Raw genomic sequence first — 25,451 nt, forward strand, 5'->3', positions numbered from 1 at the left:
GAGATTCATAGTTAAAGAAAAGTTGTTATGCTATTTTCTTTTTTATGTGGTTTTCTAATTTGTAGAATTGTAAAGCCGCAATAGCGTTGGTAAAAAGAAACAGTGCTGCAGAAGGGGAAGAGAAAAAACATTGTTGCATTCTAATGTATTTATTCATTTCTTTACTATTTTCTCTTCAAAAACTGTTTATTGCCCTTTATCAGCAAGGTGCATACAGTACAACAGGAGTAATTTATGGACACATTGCCAGCATTGGGCCAAACTGGCACAAAGTTAAAACATACTCTTAACTCCCCTCCCTCAATGTACCCACACCACCTGACCCACAATAGACATCGTTACAGGTTTCATGGATCTCAACCAGGTTCCATACCACTCCACCTTCTACCATGTCCAACTCTCACAAATGTACTGCCCTTACACTCCCGGCAGGGACACTGTTCCCCCAGACGACTCAGACCTGCAGCCAGCCACTGCACCCAAACCATCACACCACTGGTACACCCAAGGTCACAGGTCACTGCTTCCTGCCAAGGGTTCCAAATCCTTTCAAACTTGCGGGGGCATCCCCAGGATTTATATACCTGCTTCTCTGCCCGCATACACCACTGAGATTCAATTCCCATTCCCGCAGTGTTGGCAGGGCCTGGCTTTCCCCACGCCTGGATATCTCACTCCTCGTCACCACCATAGCCACGTTGCAGAAGAGCAGAGCATACCTCTCTGTGGTTTGATTCCCCCAGATACCCAACGCCACCAGCTGAGGTGTAAGCTGTATGCATATCTCCACCACTTCTCTTAGTCATATTAATAATTTTCAAGGTAGCTGAGAAAATAGTTCACTGCACGTCATTAGAGCACCAGGTTTATATTCCAGGTTTTACATTTAATATGCAAGGGCCTTGTTGAAAGTTTAGTATTTGTGTGTGGCAATGGTAATTGTAACAATTGGCCCACTCCTTTTGATGATAATTTGTAAAAAGAAAGAATATGACTAGAAATATATTGTCACAACATAATCACATTGCAATAATGAAGCACAAAACACAGGAGCACATGTAACAATATAATACATCACATCAAAACCACAACAAAACTCCACACAGCAAATGGGCACAAATGATCTTGTCAAATACTACTACAATCTCCAGAATCCTATTTTTATAATGTGGTGGCATAAGGTGTTTGGACCAAGCACCACCTTAACTTAGTATCAAGGACATGAAATAGCACCAGTGAAAAATGCTTTATGATCCGGTCCCAATGTCCTATTAGGTGACTTCGTGTTAGGCTTCCGCCTTTGGTGAGAAAGAGACAATGCATCAGATAAGAACTTCTTAACAGCTGTGATCGGAGAAAACTAGGCCCAGGCGTGTAATGCCTTTTTGGGGTTGCAAAGCCTGCAATTTCCACAATCCCAAGATTTGCGATTGTAAAAGGTCTTTGTAAAACATGCAAAAGTCCTTTTTGGAGTTGGAAACATCTTTACAACTTGTAAAAGGTATTTTGTGAATCCAAATTTGGGAGGTGGGTACTTGAAAGCAGTGCCCCCTGCTATTTGCAATTCGCAAAGAGATGTATCAATGGTTTGTGACACTTCACTGCACACAGGGCAACACAAACATGCTAAATTGAAAACTGTTGTTCAATTTGTTTTAGCACAGCTTTAGAGACAGTTTCTGTGCCGTTTTAGGATTTGGTCACATAGGAAGTTGTCAGACCAGTGGCATTACTAGTGGGGTGCGGACACAGTATTCGAGTCCTGGCCTTTTGATTAATCGATCTAGTGCATTCTGGGAGTTGTAGTTCTGAATCATGTCAGTTGGTGAAAACAATTGTATTTCTGCAATTGTCTCATTTTACACGCACGTGTCAATTTCAGCATCCTGCCCACAGCGCACTGTCATTGTGGTGTCTTCCGCAGACAATGCTTTGGGGTTGAATGCCGACCCTAAAATTCAAGTGTTCATCAGTACATAATATGATGACTTGCAAGCAGTGTTATTTTTTAGGGCCAGAAGCCAAAAACAACTTTTTATGGCCGTAACCTATATACAGCTCTGTAGTAAACCCTTCCAAGTAGATATGTGGAACTTTCTTGAGGAGGAGTTCAGAAGTGTGGCAGTAAAACAGTGCAATTTTTAATGTAATACTTTATGTTGTCATTATTTTCAGATGTGTGCTAAGTTTTTATTATGTGAATGAAGTCTTATGCAGAACCCTTTCATTGCCTTGTCTGTAGCTCACGGCACTTCCCGCTTTTCGGCCCTGATGCAATGTTTACTTTGTAGATGCGCAATTTTTCACTATGACTGGTAATTGGTGCTGAAAATAGATGCACCACTTGACTTTGGAATTAGAGGTATGTTGTCGATGTTGTGGTTTTAAAAAAAATGTTTTTGTTCGTTTCATTTCAACAACCTGAAAGGGGTGTAAACCTCTTATTTTAACATACCCCATGCATAAAGCTGTCCGGGCCAAGTAAAGTAATTGTAGTATTCTGTGAAATTACCAGAAGTTTGCACAAGACAAACCCACATTTGTACACCTCGTGTTTCTTAGCGTCGTAAATAGCAGGGGGTGACACCATGAGTTACCGCATTGGGTGACATCAACCTTAGTGACGCCATTGTCAGACTACTTCTTCTGCTTCCCCCTGATGTGCTTGTTAGGGTTGATATCCCAAAGAGTATAAACCTCTTCGTCCTCTACCAAGGCCGGACTGGGAACATCAACCAACCCCAGCAGATTGCTGCTCGACCGCCCCTGGGGGTGGGGGTGGAGCTCCTAATAAGAAGCACCGCTCCTGGTTGTGTTACAGGGGGCAGCTATTGTAGCACTGCTGCAAAACCGACCCCCAGTGAGAAAATCGGCCCCTACAGCCACGAAACCTGCCCCTACCCCTCGGGCCCACTGGGGAAAAGCCCGGTGCCTGCTAAGGCCAGTCCAGCCCCGTCCTCTACTGAGCTTTATGTCACAGAACGGCTGAGTGAAAAAACTGAATGCCACTTTGCACACTAAGGGCCAGATGTAGGTAAGTCTATTTTACCGACTCATAAATACCGAATTTTACCGATTCGGTATTTATGAATCGGTAAAATAGAGGGAGGGAGATGTAGGTAATTCCAGATGTGGAATTACCGAATCGCTAATATTCGGTATTTACCAATTCGGTAAATACCAAATCGGTATTTCCTATTGATTCCTATGGGCTTCACAGCCCATAGGAATCAATGGACCGAATCGGTAAATACCGAATTCTGCAAGGGTGCAGGGGGTGTCACTTTGACACCCTCTGGCACCCCAGAAATTGACATGTGCGCCATGTGGCACACAGACATGCCCTAAGGGCATGTCTGTCTGTCACATGGCATAGGTGTGTATGCACACATGTGCATGCACACCTGAATTCGGTATTTTAACACCCAATTGGATTGGGTGGTAAAATACCGAATTTGTAGGGCCATTGGGACTCTGAAGAGTCCCACCTACATCTGAGATTTACCGAATCGGTAAAAATACCGATTCGGTATTTTCCAGAATCGGTAAATTTACCGAATCGGTAAATTTACCGATTCTGTAAAAATGTGCCCCTACATACCAAAAACCCATTTACCGGTCGGTAAATGGCTCCTACATCTGGCCCTAAGAGTATGGATAAAGAAAAACCCACAAACTATGGGTCCTTTTAGTGTTCCTTTCTATCTCCACACACTCAAACAGTTGGTGACTTCAAGTTGAGTACACAGACTCAAACTCTGTGCAGAATCCAAGAGGTAAAGAAGGGAACCCACCATGGATCGCACGTTTCATAGTTCGCAGACTCAGTACAGAGGCCGCAAACCTTGAGATGAGATCTTGGGAATCTGGCTTGATACTTGCCTTGAATTAATGATCTCTGAAATGAGTTCAGAAACCCTGTACTTTGAACATTTAAAAACATTCTTAAACTCTGCAGGACCCCTTTGGGGCACATTACCTAGGTTAGAGGTCACCCACCCTGCCCCATTATTTAGCCTTTTATTTTTTGCACATGGGGGCTATGCCACTCTTCCTGTAATGGCATCTGCAAAGGAAAGTTTTTCTCCCACAGATCCATAGAATCAGATTTTGGTTCACTAACCAAAACGGGTAATGGTATAAAAAGCTCCCTCATATAATTTTGTTACCAAATGTTATACATTTGTGTCTGCTGAGTAATATAATTAATATTATTGATATTCCACCAAAGATGTTGGAAAGCAGGGAATACTGGTATAGTTCCAGAAACAGGCTTAAAACATGAGAGAAATCCATAGCCAATTATTTAAAAAACATTCCTCGGCTGTTGCATTAGAACCATGAAATACAGCACCAAGCAACTCAGCAAAGGTAGTCAGAAACGGAGTGCTCAAAAGCAGCTGTGTTCCACAGTAGAACGTGCCATTTTGTAAGCCAAAACGTCTGGTGCACCGGCTTAAAGAAACCTCTTTTTGAATAACTGTAGCTGGAGCTTATTTCATTTATCAAAGCACATATTTGGCAAATTGACCTTCGGCCATTGAGCAACCTCGAAACCTTCCTAGGAGGTGAACACAATATAACTCCACAAGATTTTACTATTTACTATTTACTGAACTGACCAATACCTTCTTAAGTGAGACCAATGCATTAAATATTCATACAAATAAAAGCTAACATTGTTCTAGAGAGTCGTAATGGGGAATAACGTTGGAGGGTTAGTAAGTAATTTGCAGGCAAGGCTGGGCTTAAACGATTCAAAGACCATGAATTGCAATCTTATTGCAGAGAAGTGAGTGTCCTAAGGGGTTCGCACAGGAAGATGTGCTAACTTATGCAGGATTTCCATTTGAGAGAAAATAGAACTCAAAAGTGAAATTCTACCTATTAAGAGGAAAGTTGTTATGTGTAGGTTCATACCATTCTAAACATTTTTATTTCTGACAGCCAAAGAAATGAAAAGTGGTGATAATGAAAGAAATACCACTATGTAATAAAGGCATTACATGTGGATAAGCTGCAGGCTTAAAATGTGGTCTTTCTGCCTGTTGAATGAAAAACAAATGACTATGTGCTTATTTCTTAGAGAAAAGTTGTCCAGTGGTAAGTTTAAACCGTAAGAATATTGTAGTCTTGTTAATAGGACATGCTTTTGAGCTTGTTTCTGCTGTAGCATGCTTAAATTCTCTCTTTAAAGATATTAAAGCAGAAAAGATTGTAGCAGAGATAGTATAAATACTTTTACATAAGACTTGAAGGCTATTATCTATGAGAGTGGAAGTTCTATGCAAGATGCCTTTATCAGTCTCCCTATTTCTCTAAGAAACGTCGCTGAATATGTTGAACTTTCTTGGATGGATTCATACATAAATATAGAAATGTATATTTTCTTAGTTTATGGAGCTGGGCCTGAAAAAGTCAGCTACATTCATACCTTCAAGCATTTGTAAGATGTGTTTCTTCACAGAACCCTTATCCGATTGTGACAGCCATTGATGATACAATATACCCACACTGTAGTAAGTGGTAAAGAAAAATAACTAGGATATGGTCTATTTGCTAAAGGACCCGTAGCTTTAGACAAGCACCTATGCATGTAGCTATTACAGTGGATAAGCCATAGGATTACTCCATCTACATCTAAAATTGTTTACTTATAAGTACCGCCTTTAATCACTTTAGTCACATCATTATCAGATATATTTCTATCCCATTTCTAATTAAATAAATGTAGATAATTAGGCTAATTAAAAGAGTGGAATCTGAAATCTGTGAGAGAAGCGAAACCAAACAAATTATTTGTTGAACGGACTCATTGAGAAAGATGAACTGTCAAATTCTTTTATTTACTAGGGTGAGTACCCCAGAAACTTTTCTCTTGAGTAATCTCTTTCCAATATGTATACCCCTGTTCCAAAGACAATTCAAGATTAAATGGTTTTGTGTCTTGTAACTAAGACGTTAGCAACTTTTCAGGATGATGTAAATGATAATATTCCAATGAATCAGATTGGTTTTCAGTGATGAAATAGGTCAAAGATTCTTGAAAAGTCACAGAACAGTTAATCCATAACTTCTGATAGTTCTCCCACCGGCTTAGAACCAAGCTCGGCAGCGAGCCTAAACTCTCCAGGGCCATTCCAACAACCTGTGGGCTCAAGCAGGGGTGCGTCTTGCCCCACTCTCTTCAACCTATTTCTGGCAGACCTTCCTCTAGTGCTGTCTTCTGTCATGTTCCATACCCCAAAGCCTGGATACATTCTTCTCTTAAATCCTCACTAGGCAGATAACCTGGTGCTGATCAGCCGGACATAGGTCGGGATGCAACGTCTTCTGAACACCACCCAAGAATATTTAACAAAAAATGGCTTGACAATCAACACCAAAAAAACCAAAATCATGAACTGTTCTAGTAGAACCAGCTGCAAAATCACTCCACCAGCGTTGACAAAGTCAACAAATACATATATCTCGAACATACATTTCACTGGAATGTGAAGAACTGGGTTTTCAAGTACCCAGCGGCGCAAGGGACCCGCCCAAAGTCCCCTGGGTTCCCTTGCCTTGGTATACAGAGACACTTAATACTTCTAGGTGGCGTCAGAGATCAAATTTATTAGCTGCAGCTAGTAGCAGAAATCCCAGTAATACAACACGGTGTACAACTCAAGAAACTGCTCAATTTTACTAAGGCGAGACATCCCTATTTATACACAAATAGGTAAATTTAAAATGCACGCCCCTGTACCAAAATTCAACCAATAGAAAATACATGACATCACACAGCATCATACAGTAAAGCTCATTTTACAGTGACCCAACCCACAAGTTAATATTTAGGCATATCTAAATAATAATCTAGGAGGGCCGAACAAACCCTTAATTGAAAGCGTAACCCATGAAATGAAGAAACAGTAAAGAAAAGTAGTTTCAGATAATGTGCAAGATAACAGAAACGTAAAGAAACTTAAAAGTTAACAAATGTCTTGAATGGTGATTGGGAAAAGTGGATAACGATCTTGCAGGGAAATTGGCTTGGCAGGATCAATTCTAGGTGAAAGGCCAGCTTCTGAAATTAACTCCAGTGCACCAACAAAACCTTAGTTAATGTATATATGACCCAAAAAAGGTCAGACTGCTTTGCTCGCAGACTTAACTTCTGAGGCCTAGTAAAAGGCAACACCAGATGGCAGTCACGACACATGGCAAAAACCCATGTTTAGAAAAGAAAGTCGTTAGGAAAGAAACAATTTAGATATTGTTTAGGATAAGATATGTGCAAAGAAACTAAAGGTTAACGAGGTCCTGAACAGTGATTGAAAAACTCAGACAACGATCAGCTAGTGAAACTGGTTTTTGCAAAAGGTCAGTTTCAGGTGAAAAGGGTTACTCTCTCTCTGCAGTTCATTCAGAGTCAGAAAAACCCAAGTTAATATATGCACGAACTCAGAAGGGCAGACCACTTGTTCGTTGGGCCTACTTCACAGGCCTACGTGAGGGCAAGACTAAAATGCAGTCAGGTTTGAGAATTACAGAACCACGGCCCCTCCTTTTGCCATTACGTAGGCAATAACCTAAACTCATGTCATTCTGAATCTAGGTCTATATCTATCCTCATCAGGTCAACAAGGTGTTGCTGTAACATCATCTTATTATCATTCACTTCTCTCGGGACGGGTCTTCTCACACAGATTGTAGCACAAAGACTACAAATGGCGGGACCACACTGAATGCAAAGGCAACAAGAGAAGAGAATAGCCAAAACCATACCAAGGAACGTCAAGATCTTCCATCCCCATGTGGACAGTAGTCCCCAAAACCATCCTGTCAATGACCAATCTCCTTCGTCTACGTGAATAGACTCAGAGATCTTGTGCAATCTAGAGATGGCCTGGTACACTGTCGGGGCATTATCTGGTATGTATATACAGCAACTGGATCCGATCAATTTGCATACTCCTCCTCGATCTGCAAGTATAATATCTAAAACCATACGGTTCTGCAAAGTCATAAGGCGGTCCGCTTGAATCTCCGCTGTAATATTACTCAACGCTCTAGCTGTTTGGTTAATGGTAGCTTCAACTACGCGGACAAGCTGTCGAATATGCCTACTATTCATCATAGGACCCCAAAAGGGCAGGAAACCCTTAAAGAAGTCTCCTACTTCCTGTGCAGCAGTATCTTCCTGATCGAAGACACCTCTACCATATCTTGTTCTATGATAGTCTGAGGAGGCAGTATATGTCGGGGGAAGCAGAAACACCACATAACACGTTCCTGAAAAATCAGGTGGAAACCAAGTGTGGGCTCTGTCGTGACAAACAAAATATGTACCTTTAGCTGGCACAAACGGTGGAGAAGTTCTGGATGCATAAACGTAGGTGTGATCACAAACACTTTTACCTAACTGAGCTCTCGGATTCCGACCATTACCCTGTAAGCAAAATTGACCTCGATGTGGCACAATCCAAATAGGAGGAGACCTTTTTCGTCTCTCCTTCTCTGTCAACTTACCACTGTATCCAGTCACATTCCAACCAATGTAAGGCAGCACCTTATCCTTAGGGATAGCCTTGTACGCATCAATATCTGTGATCATATCGGCTATTCCCTTTATCAAGGCACTATTGCTCGGATTGTCTTTCATGGAACGTAAAGGATATACCTCATTGGCATAGATGAACATAGTCTGGAAAGCACATGCAGAACCATTCAAACTAAAGGGCAAAACCAAATATGGCATGCCTCTATCTGTTGTATGAGGCATAAGACCACACACCCAACAATTAGTGGTATTGACTACTAACTGATGCTGATGCAACAGCTGAATAAACGAATTGTTGACAAACTCTGATCTCCTTATCTGTTCGTGTTCAGGCAAAGTATGAAATTGGTGCGAAGAAACAGTAGTAAAGGAAAGCATAGGTTGAGAAGTTGGTGCAGATGTCAATTGTGTAGAAGGAACAAACCAGAATATAGTAGCTAATAGAATACATAAAAGTATTAAAATAGATAAAGCTATACCACACTTGGAGAACAACATTCTATAATATCGGTTTTTCATCTCTTGCCTTTTATCGTCATTCCTCAATACAATCTTAATTTTCTAATGTTGCTCACGCAATCTTGACAGAGTACTTCAGCTGTGATTATTAGCAGGTCGTAGGGACACCGCAAGTCCTGCAGACCTATTGCCACTACTCAGGTCACAAACTGAACCGTTGGTACTCCTACGTGACCCTGCAACTGGCAAATGGTAACCAATCAAAAATTTAACAGAAAACCATAATACAATTTCAGAAAAAGCAAGAGAGAAAGAAAAACAAAAGTCAAATGCAAAATACTCGAAGAAATTGTCTATTTTTGATCTCAGTGTGAAAAAAAATAATGTTCAAAGTCTCTTTATTTATTCCGAGATCGGAGGTTGTAACGTAATTTAGTCGGCACAGTTTGGTCCGTAAACAAAAGTTCAGGTTCTGTAGTGTCCAATCTCAAACGTGGAGGAACAGCTTCTTGCAACACATTGTCATTTTCCAGTTCAGATTGAGTCCATTCAAGCTGTGCGTCACTAAAAGGGACAAACCTAGGGACACGTTCTCCTTCAAAATCTCCCACACCCTCTCTAACCCAAGTGTCATACGGCAAAGGCAGGGGTACGCGCTTCGTATGGGCAGCGTGCACCCAAATATTTTTTCCAAACACCTTAACAGCAGTCCGAGTAGCCAAAAGAATTTGGTGGGGACCAGTCCAACGAGGCTGTAGGTTCTTTGTTCGTTGGAAGTTACGCACGAGCACCCATTTTCCTGGATTGAGGGCATGGCCTGGGTCCACAGATGCTGATGGGAGCTGGTTGTGGACCTGTTGAAGAAGGACACGCAGTTTAATAGTCAAATCGTGCAAGTAGTCAATTAGCATAGGATGTTCGATGTCGCTATATTCCTTCGGTCTAGGGACACCCCAAACATTGGCAGGACGCCCAAACACAATCTCATATGGGCTAAGTCCCACACGAGAATGAACTGTTGTTCTTGTCGACATAAGAGCCAACGGCAAAGCATCGGGCCATGTAAGGCCAGTGCTTGCTTGCACTTTCGCTAACTTAATCTTCAATGTCCCATTATAACCCTCAACCAAACCCGCTGACTGTGGGTGATTCGCAGCATGAAATTTCTGCTTGATGCCCAAGCCCGCACACACTTTCTTCATTATCTGACCCACAAACTCACTTCCATTGTCAGACCATACAATCCGTGGCATTCCATACCTAGGGAAAAATTCTTTGAGCAAAACCTTGGCAGTAGACAAGGCAGTATTATCCTTTAGGGGGTAGGCCTCTACCCATCTGGAAAAGGCACAAACAACCACAAGGACATACTTCAAGTTATTACATCTTTCCATATGTATATAATCTATTTGTAGAACCTCGAACGGATACGTTGGAGGAGCAAAATGACCTTGCCAGGATTATGCATCAAACACACCATACAATTCTTGACCAGATTCTCTGCACATTTGGGAATTCCACTATTCTGCCATACCGGAGCCAACAACTTGCATATCCCTTTTGAACTAATGGGAGCCAATCCATGAGCCATCTTAACAACTGGAAGCACATACGCATCTTGTAACAACCATCGCTGGTGCTCTGACAACTCAACCCAACAACCTGTCGAATCCAACATACCCGTAGTTTCTCTCCAAACACTCACTTCTTTCTCAGTCGCTTCAGCCTGAATCGTTTTCACACTTTCTATTGTGTCTTCACACATTCCACCAGCCATAACCCAATTAGCTGGGCCTGCAACATACATACGGCTCAACATGTCTTTCGCCGTTTCCTTTGCTACTTCATCCGCAAACGCATTCCCTCGACCAACATCGTCCACAACTTTCTTATGCGCACTACACTTCACAATCGCAATCTGCTTTGGGAGAGTGAGAGATTCCAAAAGTTCATTCACCAACTGCCCATGCTGTATTTTTGTCCCATGCGAAGTAAGGAACCCACGCTCTCTCCACAAACGCCCAAAACTATGGGCAAAACCAAACGCATACTGACTATCGGTGTAAACATTCACTCGCTTTCCTTCTGACAACAAGCACGCTCTTGTCAATGCAATCAACTCTGCTGCTTGCGTAGAATTCTGTGGTATGCGTGCTGTCTCAACAACTGTATGTAAAGTTGTAATAGCATACGCTGCAGTCGTTTCACCATTCGGAAGCTTAAAACACGAACCATCTACCCATAGGGTACCATCAACATCCGTAAGGGGAGTATCCCTCAGGTCAACTCTAGCTTTCGTTTCTTCCTCTGTACGAAGAAAACAATCATGCTGTTCCTGAGGATCCGTCTCTGTAGAGATCGGTAACAACGTAGCTGGATTTAGCACATTACATTGTTTAATGTGAACATGACTAGCCAACAATGTCAACTCGTAACCTGTCAGACGTGCACTAGTAAGGTGCTGTGTCTTAGTCCTGTTCAATAAGGTATCCACTGCATGTGGGACCATCACAATCAACATATTGTCCAATACCAAACCAGCAGACTGTCGAATAGAAACAGCCGCTGCAGCTATAGCTCTCAGACAACTCGGCAACCCCTTAGCAACTGGGTCTAACGTTGCTGAAAAATACGCGCATGGACGCTGCTTGTCCCCAAATGGTTGTGTCAACACTGACAACGCACAACCTTCTCTCTCGTGCACGTACAACGTGAAAGGCTTACTATAGTCTGGAGTACCCAACACAGGAGCCAAACACAATGCATCGTGTAGTTCAGAAAAACTTTTCTGACATTCGTCAGACCAAGGAAGAGGATGCAGAGTATCTTTCAGAGTCAATGCTAACAGAGGTTTCGCTAGCAAGGAAAAATTGGGGATCCACTGTCTACAATATGATGTAATACCTAAAAAGGCACGCACTTCTCTCTGTGTGGATGGTGCATTCATTTACGCAATCGCTTGAATTCGTTCTGGGGTCAATCTCCTTCCCTCCTTCGACAAGAGATGACCTAAGTAGGTCACTTCTTGGCGACAATATTGCAACTTTGAAGGTGACACTTTATGATGAAGGTCAGACAAATACCGCAACAAAGAAAGAGTAGCCTCTTTACAAATCTTTTCATCACCAGCAGTAATCAACAAATCATCGACGTACTGAATAAGAGTAGCACCAACAGGTAACACAAAACCGTCAAGCTGAGTTTTCAACGCTTGACTATAGATGGAGGGACTTTCACAATAAACTTGGGGAGCTCTCTTAAACCGGAAGCTTCGGCCTGCTAATGAGAAGCCAAAAATATCCCTGCTCTCCTCAGCAATAGGAATACTGAAGAAAGCATTCTTCAAATCGATGACAGAAAACCAAGCTGCTGAAGCAGGAAACAAAGTCAACAAAGCAGTGATATCAGGTACCACAGGAAACAGTGGCACGACTATCTTGTTTACCTCTCGAAGGTCGATCACAAACCGGTACACAGGTGGCTGAGAAGCATCAGTACGTTTAAGAACAGGCAAAACAGGACTGTTACACACATTACCTCTCGTTTCCTCAACTACACCCTTCTCAACCAGATCATAGACAATCGCTAAAAGAGCTCTCTCACCATCGCTCGAAATCTTGTATTGGGGAATACGAGGTAGCCTAGCATTCGACTTAAGAGTAACAACATACGGAGGAATCTGCAAAAGACCAACATAATTTGGACCTGTAGCCCAAAGTGTATCAGGAAGCTAATGCAATTCCAGTGGCAAAAAATCCTTAGACAAATACATTGGGGAAATCACTTTCTTACCAAGGGTAAGTTGTACTCCCGAAGGAGAACAATGCAATGTCGCATACAATCTTTTCAGCAAGTCCAAACCCAACAGATTCTCACCGCAACCAGTCGTTGGGAGCTTCCAATTCACAAGGGCCAATGGTAAGGGACAAAGGACTAGAAACCGGATTACGAACTGGGGCGCCTGAAAATCCTACTGAAACATTGGTCAAGCCAGACAAAGGTGCGCCAGGAAGTTTAGAGTGCCTAATAGAACTCTTCATCGCTCCAGTATCCAAAAGAAAAGGTTCTACCACACCGGATGTAATCACTTCAACATAAGGTCCACTCTGGTCTACTGGAACTGACACTACTCCCTCTCTTTGTCCTTGGCTGTCATAGTTATCATTATAACCAGAACTCTCACCTTCGACATAGTAATCCTCAACATAATACTGGGCTGACGGACCACTCGGAACATTCTGTCTGTCAAAATAATTTGCAGAATTCTGTAGGGAAGAGGAACGCTCATTCTGAGGGACCACACCACGTCCCCTATCCCTAGGAGCTTGCTGAAAACTACCACGACCTCTCTGACCAGATACACCATTCGCACGCTGTAACAAAGCCGGGCAACTATTCTTGTAATGACCTTCCTCTCTGCAATAAGCACACTGATTAGGGCCAGGAAAGAATCGCTGAACACAAGGCTCAAGCTTCTGTAACAATCTCTGAAATTGTGGAGGTTGCTGAAACTGAGGCTGATTCTGACGAGGCGGATAAGCTTGCTGCAAAAGAACTTTCGTCTTTAACTCTTTAGTTTTCTTCTCCACTTTATCCTTCTCATCTTTATCCCTATTCTCGTAATATTGTGCAGTAGCCAATATCTGGGCCGACGAAGAGACAGCCCATGAACTCTCAGAGTCCTTTAACTTATTAGAAAGTTTGGGAAGCAAATTAAAGACAAATTTATCCACAAACAACCTTTGACCACCCTCCGTACTCATATCCTGACCACTATGATCAATAAACGTCTCTTCAAACCTAGTGAAGAAATCAGATACACTCTCGTCTTTCTTCTGCTTACATGCTGCTAACTTATCCCAATTCACTCGTAAAGCGGGCATCATCGTTTTCATCAGATTAATAATTCTACCTGGTAATTCTGAAAGTTCAGGTTCAGGTTTAGCACCTCCCTCCTGTCTACCATCTGCAGCAACAATATTCGCCCAGGCATCACCTAATTCAGCAGCATGATTTTCATGACGAATCTTCGCCCACAAGGGTTGAGGGACTACATTACCCATCAACATATCGATGTCAGCTAAATTCATAATACATGCTTCAACTGTCTGGGACAACTCCTTGTAATAACCAGCAGGATTCTTACGAGGGTCAGGTAAGGTCTGCTTAAGAGCAAGACCTCTGCTCTCTTCCAAGGGACATGTACCCATATTCGCTGAAAATGCGGCAGAATAAATGGATTAGCATTTGGGTCCCCTTCCTTCCAAATTGGGAGAACTTCTCTCATTGGATACTGTCTTGTTTTTCTTCTAACAGAAGAATCAGGTTCATACAATGTCTGAGGCGGAAGGCTAGATCTAAAAGCCAGTATCGTCTCTACGGCATCTGTAATATCAGATTCTACTATCATCCCTTTAGCAAAATCCGACTGAACATCAAGTAGTTCCTGCGGGATCAAACCCAAATCATTATCTTCCCATTCCTGACGCCAAAACATACACATCATATTAAAAACATACCTTTGCTTAGGCGGCTCCCACTGAAAGAAAACATCCATAACCGATGGCAAACTATACCTTGAGGCATTTATAAACCATTTACGAGCCAACAAATCCAACACAGACCGTTCCTCAGAACCAGGAAGCTGACTACGACTCCGAAACAGGGGTCATATCCAGTGACCCAAACAATGGTGACAACAGATTAACAACAGTCTCGGTCATTCGTTTTCGAGCAGAAGGGGAAGAAGTAGACATAAGAACAGGAGAATAAGTATTCTGAGGCAAAGAAGGTGTAGGGACAAGAACAGTAGAAATCGAAGATGCAGAAGGCAAAGGAGTTTGAGGCAAAGCTGATAGCAAGGCTGGCGACCCTAGAATGGGTTGCGCAGGAGGAGGCAAAACCATCTGTGGAGTACCGGGTTGCTGAACAACAGCAGGAGGTTGAACAACAAAGGGTGGAACAACCGGGGGGTAATAGAGGCGCAGTAGCACCCTGCACATAGGGAGGAGACAATCTCAGTAAATGAGAGATCAAAGGATCTTTTTCAGGGTCTTCCATCACTTTCGGAGGAGAAGACAGCAAGGCCGGATAACATTTATCTATGGCCATGCAATGCTGTCTATCTAAAACTTCACTCGCACACTCTTCTCCATCTTCCTTAAACTGTCTAGCAGCTTGTAGTACTGACATATTCTTATCTTTCCTATCTCTCTTTGCTTGTTTAATTTCTCTCTGTTTGGCTTCCTTACGCCAAAGGCGGAAAGAGTCAAACATTGCCGGCCGGGCTTTCTTCTTAAATAGCTTAACTTCTAGATTGTCTAAAATCTCTGTTTCAAAACTACCATGTGGGGGCCATTGCAAAACACCATCCTTTTTAGTGTAGTGGACCCATACTTCATTATCAGTAATAGGGCCCACTCCGTGTTTTGAATAAAGGTCATAAGTCGGAGTTCCAACCGGAGGTATCGGACATGAATCCTCCAATCGGGAATCCCTGTTACTACCACAAATAAACCAATTACCAAATTTACCAAGACCAGGCATCTTGCTCATTAGTCTGGTTTCAAACTTCAAAGGGAATCAAAAAATGATACACTCTTAATATACAAGCCCTTCTGCTTTGGGTACTGCAGCAACCAAATCAAAACCAAGGAACCTGACAAAGTCGTGGGAGCGACCCACTTATACTTAACCAAATATCTGTCACGCCACCAGAAGACCGTCTATCGTCTCGCTTAACAAACATCAATCGGAGGGTCCAAGGCAAGGCGATAGTAAGGGCAGCAGTCCTTCGTAGCCGTTGGAAAGCGGGAAGCCTCGCAGAAAAGACCTTCGGTACACGTCGACATGCAGGGGTCGATGAAATGGGGGCCCTCCTCCAGAGTTTCCTCACGTGGCTCCTCGCAATCTTCGGGCTTGGACCGGTACCACTCAAGTCGCCCCGCATTGGGCGACAACTGAAGAACTGGGTTTTCAAGTACCCAGCGGTGCCAGGGACACGCCCAAAGTCCCCTGGGTTCCCTTGCCTTGGTATACAGAGACACTGAATACTTCTAGGTGGCGTCAGAGATCAAATTTATTAGCTGCAGCTAGTAGCAGAAATCCCAGTAATACAACACGGTGTACAACTCAAGAAACTGCTCAATTTTACTAAGGCGAGACATCCCTATTTATACACAAAAAGGTACATTTAAAATGCACGCCCCTGCACCAAAATGCAACCAATAGAAAATACATGACATCACACAGCATCATACAGTAAAGCTCATTTTACAGTGTCCCAACCCACAAGTTAATATTTAGGCATATCTAAATATTAATCTGGAAGGGCCGAACAAACCCTTAATTGAAAGTGTAACCCATGAAATGAAGAAACAGTAAAGAAAAGTAGTTTCAGATAATGTGCAAGATAACAGAAACGTAAAGAAACTTAAAAGTTAACAAATGTCTTGAATGGTGATTGGAAAAAGTGGATAACGATCTTGCAGGGAAATTGGCTTGGCAGGATCAACTCTAGGTGAAAGGCCAGCTTCTGAAATTAACTCCAGTGCACGAACAAAACCTTAGTTAATGTATATATGACCCAAAAAAGGTCAGACTGCTTTGCTCGCAGACTTAACTTCTGAGGCCTAGTAAAAGGCAACACCAGATGGCAGTCACGACACATGGCAAAAACCCATGTTTAGAAAAGAAAGTCGTAAGGAAAGAAACAATTTAGATATTGTTTAGGATAAGATATGTGCAAAGAAACTAAAGGTTAATGAGGTCCTGAACAGTGATTGAAAAACTCAGACAACGATCAGCTAGTGAAACTGGTTTTTGCAAAAGGTCAGTTTCAGGTGAAAAGGGTTACTCTCTCTCTGCAGTTCATTCAGAGTCAGAAAAACCCAAGTTAATATATGCACGAACTCAGAAGGCCAGACCACTTGTTCGTTGGGCCTACTTCACAGGCCTACGTGAGGGCAAGACTAAAATGGAGTCAGGTTTGAGAATTACAGAACCACAAATGGGAACTTTAAGCCCCAAAAGGAGAAAATAAAAAAGGAAGTGCTTGCATTGGCAGCAGAACTTAGGGCGCTATCAACAAACCTGAACGGGGTGTTGTATAGCCCCATCTTAGAACTAGCAAGGGCAACACTGGTGCCATCCCTGGCAAATGAAAGAGAAGCACTTCAGGACAGGGACTCAAACTTTGTACAACACACCTCACACACTCAAATCAGACTGGAATTATTTCTAACCAAACAATCAGTAGCATGGTGTGCTGCATTTACCAATATGGGCTAAAGGCTCAAGTCCGCCAACAAGAACATAAACCACAATTTTTGCCTGGAAAAAAAAAAATCCTATTCAGTGGCTAGAGAATATCCTAAAAGATCAATCGACTTGCTTGGGCTGGCACAATTGTGTTCTACATCGCCCAGCCTAAAAACTAAGAACCATCAATAAAGCATCAAGTTTGCCTCATCCCTGGAAGACAGGGCATCCCCTGAGAAACATGCCCACACATGGATTGTGTTAAGCACTTACACCTCTCTAAAGCTGTGGCAATGCCTGGGTGATGCCTTTAGTAGTAGGATTAACTACTAGGATTTAGGAACTACTAAGATTAAGGGTAACTTTTTAAATCCCGCCTAGACATCCTCCCTTCACACGCACATGCTGCACCATGGCTAAGGGCAGAATGAGAGTCTCCAGGTAGGCTGTGCGGTCAATCAAAGGAGGACACAATTCACACCATCTGCCTCTGCAGGCCCACTTGAAGCCTGCACCATCGCTGCTACGGCCTGTTTGAAACCAGGCAAGGGTGTGTGTGTGTTCCTACAGAAAAGCCATAATAATTCGTCTAATCTTCAGAGACCCCCTAGTAAGCTCCTGAACAGTAAGTATCTCCAGGCAGTTGACTGGGCCCTAAAGAAAGCACCCAACCCGTCAGAATAGATCCGCCATCTTCGAACACCTGCTCCCCATGTGAATATTGCTACATACCCTCCCACTCACACCAACTATAGTACTGGACTAAGACAACTACAATTTACTGCTGCACTAAAAAAGTCCTTCTTCTCGCACAAGCTCTTTCTTTACTTAGGCCAGAACAAGGCAACAATTTTAACTGTTATTCCAAACAATCCTTGCACACATTTTCCACTTGCACAAGCAATTTTTTTTCTCAGATTAGCTCAGGAGCGACTTCATATATCTGGTCTGTAACTTATTTTCACATTGCACAAAGAAGGACTTCAATATCACAGCTGATAGACCAAAACACTGAAAACTTCCCCCGTTCTCCATCCGGTAAGGAACTTATTTTACTGTAGTTTCTTTAAAATAGTCTCTCATTGATACCATTTTTTTTGTATTTATTTCACTTGAGTCATATGGTAATGATTTTAATTAATCTAACAATAGAGTTTACTACCACTGCAAAAAAAGTAACATTTCTTTGTTGATTAATGAATATAATAATGACCATAATGTTGAAAACATAACCATTCCTAGTTGTTGTCTGCATCTAGCTAAGGATCTTCACTGTACAAAAAAGTATAAGAATTAAGATAATTTAAATGTTATTTAACCAAGTTAATGATCCATCGAGTTGCATAAGGATCTACTGTGACAATCTCATCCAATAAAACGCGTAAAACATGTGCAATTTGAATTAATTTCATAGGAGTTGGATTTTGATATTGTTCTCTTTCCCAGAGAGAATCCTCGGGCAATTGACATGAAGTAATGTTCACAGCATCATAAACTGTGGTTGTAAAACTTGGACCAGGAATTGCCATTTGGTGGGCAGAGCAGAATGAACTCTTGTTAGGCCTGTCATCTTTGGGGTGGTCTTTCAACGTCTTGCATCCAACCCTCTTGTTGTCTGAAATTTGATTTTGTGTACACTGCTGTGGTCTCTCCCTAAAACAAGGTGAAATTGGATTACACCTGATTGGCACATTTAATGTTCCTATAAATCTTAAATATATGGTTCTACATGTACTCAGGGCCAGTAAATTAAATGCTACTAGTGGGCCTGCAGTACTCCGGTTTTATAGGGCTACTGTAGTGGGTGGTACAATGTCTCAGGTCTGGTATTGCAGTCGTAGTGAAGTTTTGAACTGCCAATTTGACCTGGCAAAAAGAAACCTTTTACCATGCCTATTCCTTTCTTTTTAATACACATCACCCTTCGGGTATTCTCTAAACAGCCCAGAGGTTGGGGTCACTGTATTTAAAAACTAGGACATGTACTTTTAATTTTTACATCTCCAGGTAGTGAACAACTTAAAAAATGTGTTTTTCACTAATGTATGGCCTACTTCTTCCATAGTATAACATTTGGCTAATTTTTTACATTCAATAAGGACTAACGTTTGATTGAGAACTGGTAGAAATGTAATGTTTGGAGTCAAATGAACTGTAATTTCCGACTGTAAAGTCGGTTTTTGGATTACAATTTTGAAAATGCCACTTTTATAAAGTTGGTGTTTTCCTTCCCTAAACTTTCTGAGGCCTTCAAGAAGTTTCCTGCTACCTGGACCTGATAATTACACCCCCATCAAGAATGTGTATTGAGTCAGACAGTGAAAACAATAGGACATGGATGTAGCTGGGAGAGCACCATCTTGCCAGGATGGCTGGGGAGGGTAGAGCTGTTCCCTTCCCTACTTACACTTCGAAGAGCTGCCTCCAGCACACACAGAACGGAACCTGTCATTACACATGTCACCCCAGTATTCTTGGAGCCTTAACAGAGGAAGAGAAGAACTTTACACAACTGGATATGGGGTTGCCTGCAGGATTTCCCCACTTCAAAGGCAGGCACCAGGTATAAATATGGGACCCTCTGCACTCTCTTCCGTATCTTCTTAACCTGTGTACATCACAGAAGGAGGTCTGCCTTGTTCCCCAGATTACTGCACTGCTGCTTGATGCCTACCTTATTCCTTATTCCCCAGAGGACTGCCCTGTTGCTTGTGGTCTGCCTTATTCCCCAGAGGACTGCCCTGCTACTGGACGCCAGTCTTGTTCCCCAGGGAACTGACCTGCTGCTTGAAGCCGGAACTGCTCTGTGAGAAGGAAGAATGGACTGGCCCCCTTCACCCCTGGCTAACCAAAGTGACTTTAAAGGTCAGTTGGCTGACCTCCTGTTCAGTGATACAGGGACACAATAAGGTTCAAAGGCCTCCCTGCTACTGCCTAGCTGACCTGCTGCATTGGACCTGCCTGGCCCCTGCTGGCCTCTTCTGGGGTCAGTTCCTGATCCCCAAGAGGTGCCTTCTGAAGACCTGGAATTTTGGCTGGCATTGATTGAGCTACTCCTGTGAAACAACAAAGATCCAATTAGTAAAACTAGAGATATGCAATTTCAAAGTTTTAGGTAAGTGTAGGGCCTAAACTCACTCAGGATTTCACTCCTGTGAAATCCTGAAGTTTTTAACCTTTTGCGCCAGACTTTGAGAAGGTAACTTTTTCAGCAGGAATAACCTGGTCTCTGCATCCAGACCACACTCAATTGCAGTCGACCTGAACTTGTGACGTTCTCTGGTCTAGATGAGAATTTGACTAAGTAGTGCTTTGTGCTTTTAGGCCCTACACTTACCTAAAACTTTGAAATTGCATATATCTAGTTTTACTAATTGGATCTTTGTTGTTTCGGTCTCCCTTTATTTAGTTAAAGTTACTCCAGTTTTCTAAATTGGTTTGGTATTTTTGTGTTATATTTTCACTTTTCATACTGTCTGTGTGCTACATAAATACTTTACACTTTTCCTCTATGTTAAGGCTGACTGCTTTTGTGCCAAGCTACCAAAGGGTTAAACACATGTTAACTTATTGTCTTTTGTAATTCACCCCCTCAATCAATAAACTAATTCCTTACAACTCTGTTTAAAATGTATAGCTTTTGGGGTGGTGTAGTGTCATCTGGAACTGGATGCCGGATAGAAATTGGGCTTTGATCTCAATATATTGAGAAGAGGAGGTTTTCAAATAATGCTGAGTTTCAGCACAGCAAGATTGATATGTGAGTGTTTGCGAGAAGAGGTTAGTAGTTTGATGCAAAGAATGAAAATGATGGGGGAAAGAATGTATCTGTGTCTTGTCTCTGCTTCCTTTGCAGCATACTTCTTTGTTGATGGTCCAGTGTAGTAATTGTGTTAGCTGGAACTCCTCATGTGTTGTCGGAGCGAACTCCTCCCTGCATGACTGCTAATCTAGTGGTTTTCCAGCTTCATGCAGTTATTCCAGCCGAGGTGGGTTACCATCTCTCCAACTGTTAAAGTGACTATTGTGAATTCAAGTTAGAACTGTACAGTGTCGGGGAGAGTGGGATGGATGGGAGGATATGCCATGGTATCGGCATAGTAAGTGCCAGTAACAGAGAACAATCTCTGTAGGATGATGGGGGGTTTTCTGCTGAGGAAAGCGATCTTGCGGTTGTAGCCACATTAGGTAGTATAACAGGACTGTTCTAAGGTGTGCCATGGTTTGGTATTTGAAAGGGAAAGCCAGTCTAGGGCCGTAGCTGGGTTGCGGAGGTATACTTAACAATATCCAGAAGGCCTAGGCGACACATTGCTATTTTTTTAACATTTTGGCATGAGGAACTTTGGGAGATTTGTTATTCCATATGAAGTGGAGCAACTGGCGTCGAATTGCAATTAATGTTTCTGGGGAGTAACCCCATTGGAAGTGTTTGGGCAACATAGAGTAGTCAGGACAGGAAGTTCATTTTCACTCTGCTGTGGGTCTGTGATGCTAATGTGTTTTATTTTTTTGAGACTCATTTTAAAGCTTGAGACTGCTTCGAAGCGACAGCTCCATAATGCAGGTAGGCATGTCTCGGGATTGGTTAGAATGCATAGCACGTCATCTGGAAAAAGGGCTATTTATATGTTTCACCATCGAGCTCCAGCCTCGAGATGTCTTGATTAGCCTCTATATGTTGGACAAGAGACGTCATTGTGAGGGCGGGACAGGGGATATCCTTGCCTGGTCCCTCATTTTAGTGTTATAGGTAGAGAGTAGTTAGCATTCACTTTTGTGGTGATAGTTAGAGCCCCGTAATTGGCTAGAATTAAGGCCATCACATGGTGGCCTAAGCCAGTCTTGTGCAAGACTTGTCGCATATATTCCCAGTCCAACTGATCAAAGGCGTACTCCGCATCGAGCGAGAGGAGGAGGGTGGTCTTGGTTTTGGAGTGGGAGCAGGAGGCCAAGTTGATCAAGTGTACTGCCAGATAGACGTCATCTCGGGCCCAATATTTGTGGATAGGTCCAGATTGGCAAGGGGAAACCAGGAGTGGCCAGAGCTCATTAAGCCAGGCAACTAAGATGGAAGTGAAAATGTAGACGTTGAAGTTGAGTAAGGCAATGGGTCTATATGATGTACAGATGGTGGGATCTTTGCCTGGTTTAAGTATGCCCATCGCTAAGGCCTCTCTCATAGTTGGGGTCACTATTTGAGAAGTCAGGAATTAGCTGAATACCTTGTAGAGAGGATCTGCTAAGAGGTGGCTAAAGACTGTGCAAGGAGAGTTCGAGAAGCTATCCAGGCCTGGGAATTTATTTGGTTTGAGGTGAGATATTGCAGCTCAGACCACATCAGGAGTGGTTCTTCTAGGTGTGCCAGCATGGTTGGATTGTGATGTGGGAAAGTAATGTCAGCAAGATAAGACGCCTGTTGGGCTGGTACTTAGGGTTGGGACCTGTACAGGTTACTATAGCAGTGTGTGAATACATGAAGATAGCTGCTATCGCTGTATGGGTGACACACGTTTTGTCTGTTAATGGATGGATGGATAGGTTTTTATATAGCGCAATATCACCGCCAGGTCTCAAAGCGCTTTGCATTGGGAACCCGTCCTGGTTTTTCCCTGTGAGATAGCCCCTACTGGGTATCCCCAAGGTGAAAGCCAGGCATCCCGCCGCGGGGGGGCCGTAGTGGAGATTAAGCAAGCTATTGCCCAGAGTTGCAGAGTGTGAACCTGTGATTCGAATAGGCACCGAAGCGAGAATTATCGAGTCCGTGGACATTTTGGGCTCAATACCCTGCCGCGTCGGGAATTGAACCCTGGTCCCGGGTCTGATCTCAGCGTCCGGGTCTGCCTCCTCTAACCAGTGAGCCACACTTCTCCACAAGGCACAGATGTAGTTGTGAGTTTTTTTTTGTTGAACCTTGTAGGCTAGAAGCTTGTCAGCTTTGTTACCTTTCTCATAGTATTTTTGATTAAGGTAGAGTAGCTTACGTGTAGCATCCATCTGATAGAGGTGTTTGAGTTTGCCCCACGCACGTTTGCCCCACGTTGTTTTTCAAGTTTTCAAGTTTGCAAAGTTAAACTTCAAGCTCTGACTTCTTGGTCAGGGCAAGCTTTTGGAATTTTGGTGTGGGAGATTATCTCACCTGGGATATGCACCTCCGTGGCATCCACACCATGTCCCAGCCCACCTCCCCCGTGTCTTTTTCTACAAAGTAGCGCTCTGAGGCTTCTCATACTGAGTCATCTACCACTGGTTCACGGAATGCTACTTCATTGATATACCACATTCATGAGTGTGGTCTAGGGGAATCCCAGCATTCTAGAGTTAGGAAAGCTGGGGAATGGTCAGGCAACAAGGGGAACCTAAGTGGTGACATCGAGGATATGGTGGTGAAACTCTATGGACACCAAGAAGTCGTCGATTTGTGTGTAAGTCTTGTGTACATTTGAATAGTAGGCGTAATCTCTTTAGAGTCTGTGTGAATTTTTCTATGCATCAACAAGACCAAAATCTTGGACGCCTTAAATCAACAAGGGCGGGATGGCACTGGGCTTGAGCACTGAGCGGATCTATCTTGGGCTATCTTGAACTCTGCCCTATTGGTCTATGTGTTGATGAGCGATTTGTAGGGGTGAGTCGTGGCATATCAAAATTGACACTCCTGTGGCTTATTTGTAGGGCTTGTAGCATGGTATTGTAGGGGAAAACAATACGATTGCAAATGTGCAGTGTCATCCTTTAAGACTTGTGTCTCCTGTAGCAGGGCAATATCAATGGCCTGGTATTAAAGCCACCTGAGGATGGACTTTTATTTATCTGGAGAACTTAGGCCTTGAACATTGAGTGTAATGATCTTAAGATGTCCCATCTAGTGCAATGTGGTAGTGTTTGGTTATCATTTTGCTTGTGACCATCATGGTTCTTGTCTCTGGTAGGAAGAGGTAATGTGCATGCGTAAATAGAAAGGTGCATAGCAGCCGTTCTGACTAAAACTAGCATAGAATAAAACACAAAAGTAGAAAACAAGTACATGAACAATCAGTTGTAGCTCAAAGTTGGATGTGGCTCGAGAGGGTTTGTCATAGGAGCACATTGTCCCAATGAGGTGGACCTTCTCTTTGCTGTGAGGGGGCCCAACAACCCTCTGCTCCCTCCGCCGGGGCAATCTGCAGGATATCATTGGCATCTTCTGGGGACCGTGCTGCACATTGCTTGTTTAGGGTGAAGAGGAGGTGGAGGGGAAAGCCCCCGTGATAAGGAATTGTCTGTGCACGGAGATGGGCTGTTGCAGAACTAAACTCATGTCTATGGGAAAGCGTGAGAATGGAGAGGTCCTGGAACAGGGAGCAGGTCTGGCCGGTGAATTGAATCATGTCACTCTTTTGTGCCACTCGCAGGATAAGTTCTTTTGTCTGATAGAAGTAGACCCTTGTAAGGACATCTGGGGACAGTTTGTTGCATTGTTGGTAGGTCGTATGGACTCAACCGATGTGGTTGAGAATGAGCTCAGTGCACATGCCACCTTCCTGGAGGTGCCAAAAAATATATTGGGCATGGTCTTCAAGGTCTAGATGTCATGAATCCTAATGTTGTTTTGCCATGATCTGTTTTAAAAGTCCTCCAAGGCCTCTGTGAAAGACAGCTGTTTATATTCTAGAGATTGCAAGCAGTCTTCTAGGCCCCCTCTCTACTAAGTGTTTTCTGCTACTGAAGTTTCTACATCGTTGAGGCGTATGCTCAGCTGTTGCTGAGCTTGGTCGAGGTCAGTTAGCCCCCTGGTGAAATCCGAGCACAGCAACTGCATACCTTTCTTCCACAAGAAAACACAACAAACAAGGTAGTGGTGTCCCTCATAAGAGGAATATCTGCACAATCACAAGCACATGTAAAGTTGACGGCAAAATAGAGGACAGTCAGTGTTATACTAGTATCATAAAACTAGCGGAGTGCAACAACAACCCACGTCACTCACTACCAAGGGTGACCAGTATGTTGAGAAAGATTCTCAACATGTAAGTACCAAGAAAAAAGAACTGGGTAAAGTGTGCACCATCCTAAAGAGCAATAATACAATTATGCAATCTGATAGTCACCATTAGATAATGCATTAAATATCAATAAAAAATACAGGACAAAAAGAATTAGTCACAATCCTTCTTAATTTCAGAGTCTTCTTTTTCTTTTATTCTTC

This window comes from Lissotriton helveticus, chromosome 9 (assembly GCF_964261635.1).
Source record: "Lissotriton helveticus chromosome 9, aLisHel1.1, whole genome shotgun sequence".
Taxonomy (NCBI): domain Eukaryota; kingdom Metazoa; phylum Chordata; class Amphibia; order Caudata; family Salamandridae; genus Lissotriton; species Lissotriton helveticus.